Here is a 2,937-nt window from a genome sequence, read left to right on the forward strand (position 1 = left end):
TAACTCCTCCCTTTAAAAGAAGAAAAAAAACTTTGAATAACTAAAATCACAACAGTTGTGTGTCATTTTTCTGGTACTTGTACTTGAAATTAAATCGTGGGCTACTGATAAGGCCTGTGAACGGCGGCAATCTATACTGGTTAAATTATATAACGAAGCGTGTTTTATTAATAACTGAATACATAAAATTTGATTTTTCGTATGCGTGTATTAGTGATCTGTTCTCACTTTTAGTAACGTACAGTAAGTAGTAATAACGTATTTAAAGATATATGCATTTAATTTCTCGCTGCTTTACAGACCCTCTACAGGAAATTTTATGCAACAGCACAACCTTCATTCGTGCGACGCGTGTTCTTAAATGTTATCCACAGGTGCAAACTCGTATGCACAGTAAAGGTTTTGTTATTCGATCGTTCGTTATTTCTTTCTCTTATTCGTTTATAACTTGTTATAGCATGAGTATTGCCAAGTGTTTTTACGACTTAGCTGCGAAAACGTTAATGGGTGAGTTGGTGAAGTTCACAAAATTTCAGGGTAAGGTAGTAGTTGTCCAGAATGTAGCTTCATTATGAGGTACAACGGTGCGGGATTACACCCAGATGAACGAGCTTATAGCTAGGTTTGGAGATACGATTTCTGTGCTGGGTTTTCCGTGCAACCAATTTGGACATCAGGTAACATTCCAACAGTTTTCATATAAATCATTGTGAATTTTAGTGTTTGCGTTTTGTAAAATTAAAACTTGTAAATGGAGCATGAATACGTTGAATTAATTTCATCATTTAGTTAGACAATCTTGAAGTCGAAAAGAATTTTAAAATGATCTTAATATTTACGCTAGCCATGCATTTAAAAAATGGGTCTTTCTCCATTTTAAATATAATGCTTTTAAATTTGTGGTATTATTATGGTTTTTAACGAGGAAAGTAGACGCTGTAGGTTAGATATGAACTCTAATAAACTTTTACAATATGGCGATACAGGAAAGAACTTGTTTACATTCGACAGTGACGTACAGGCTATGAAAAACAAAAGGCGTCTCATAATTTTATACAAATACAATGTTTGATGATATTTTATGTTGAAAAATTAAGCATGTTAGTCATGTTTTTTCTCTCTCTCTCTCTTACACATACATATACGCGCGTGTGCACCTACACATTATACATGCCCACATGCAAATATTTGTTTAACTCCAAACTTGGACATTTTTTAAAACTGGTTTTTATCCGTTTTTCGTTCAATAAAAGTTAACAATATAAATAAAGTATTTGCAAACTTGCTGACACGAGAAGGTGTGGATTAGGCTTCCATTTGTTTTTGGAATTTCAAGTACTGCAACCAAATATTCCAATCGGGTGTTTTAACACTAATGTAAATATGAAAGAAAACATGTTTAGTCGCACACATTTGGAAGTGATAGAAGTAAATTCAGGTTTATGTACAAGTTGAATGAATTCGTTTTTGCATCATGTCGTTCTTGTGTTGTGATTTGATTATCTGAAAACAGTGGCTCTTGTTTTATTCATAGTTTTCATTATGTATGCCCCCTTCAATGGCACAGCGGCATGTCTGCGGTCTCACATTGCTAAAAATCCGAGTTTCGATACCCGTGGTGAGCAGAGTACAGATAGCCCATTGTGTAGTTTTGTGCTTAATTTTAAATAAACAGTCATTACGTATATGTTTGGCTAGTCTTGTAGGTAATGAAATACATATTTGTTACCAATATTCACGTATTTTAAAAGTTGTAGACATATCTAAGGAAAATTTCTGTTTCAACAAAAATTTATTAATTTATGAATGGATTATTTTAACCGTTTCAGGAGAATGGTAATGGTGACGAGATAATAAAAACTCTTCAGTTTGTCCGACCAGGAAAGTCTTTCGAAACTAAAATTACTTTATTCGAGAAGGTGGATGTCAATGGTGAAAACAGTCATGTGGTGTTTCAGTATTTGCGAGAAAAACTCCCGGTACCCCACGATGATCCAGTATCATTCATGAAGAATCCTCTAGGAATTATTTGGTCTCCTGTGACTCGTGCAGACATCAGCTGGAACTTTGAAAAATTCCTGATCGGTAAAAATGGACAACCATTTCGTCGATACAGTCCTTGTTACCCAACTATAAATCTATTTTCAGATATAAACGAGTTACTTCACCAGTAAATAAAAATGGCGATATTATACATAAAATAATTTCTATTTTGTTAATATGTAATGGTAAGATGACCGATCTGAATCCTTTTGTACAAGACATATTATAAAACTTGGTAACAAACCTTAATGACGATGATACTTGAAAGATTGGCAGAGTATCTGTCTGATGATATATGTTTACCAAGTGTTAAAATATTTGTTGTGCATCTAAATAAAGGATTATTTAACACCTTGCTTCTGTTTAATATTGAATACATTACTAGGAGAACAAAGAAATACATCAGTTTCAGACATGATGTGCTAAAGTATTAAAGCCGTTTGAATAATCAAAAAACAAGTCTTCAAAGAACAGGATCAGTTTAATGCACATTAGTAAATCAACAATCAGATTATTGCAATATATATTTGACGAAATTAAATGTGACTATAGGAGATACGTTGTGCTTTTGGTAATTTCTTTCAAAGTATAAAGTACGAGAACGGTACTTTATGGGATAATGTGCTAAATGGCCATGCCAGAATCCCAAGGTTCAGGTACAATCATTCGTAATTTAGAACTACTGACTACGATATCTTCTTTTGGTACTGTTTTTAATCACAATCGGTTCAACTGCGAATGCGGTTTGGGTAGACAGCGATCACCAACTTGCAGTCGCAAATATTGGCCAGGTGGTTATGTTGCAGTGTTATAGATTACATAAAAGAACAAATATCATCATATAAAGAGCCTATACGATAAACGAAACTTGAAATACTCATAGTGATAATTAAT

The 2,937-nt window shown here is 33.5% G+C and overlaps 1 pseudogene across 1 annotated transcript; it reads left to right on the top strand.

Moving 5' to 3' along the window:
• Nucleotides 1-308: 308 nt before the first annotated feature.
• LOC143252068 (glutathione peroxidase 2-like) lies at nucleotides 309-2,399 on the top strand (annotated as a pseudogene). Its single transcript, XR_013028809.1, has 2 exons — nucleotides 309-677; nucleotides 1,830-2,399. The product of XR_013028809.1 is annotated as a glutathione peroxidase 2-like (transcript).
• Nucleotides 2,400-2,937: the final 538 nt, after the last annotated feature.

The sequence above is a fragment of the Tachypleus tridentatus genome, chromosome 6 (assembly GCF_004210375.1).
Source record: "Tachypleus tridentatus isolate NWPU-2018 chromosome 6, ASM421037v1, whole genome shotgun sequence".
Lineage (NCBI taxonomy): Eukaryota > Metazoa > Arthropoda > Merostomata > Xiphosura > Limulidae > Tachypleus > Tachypleus tridentatus.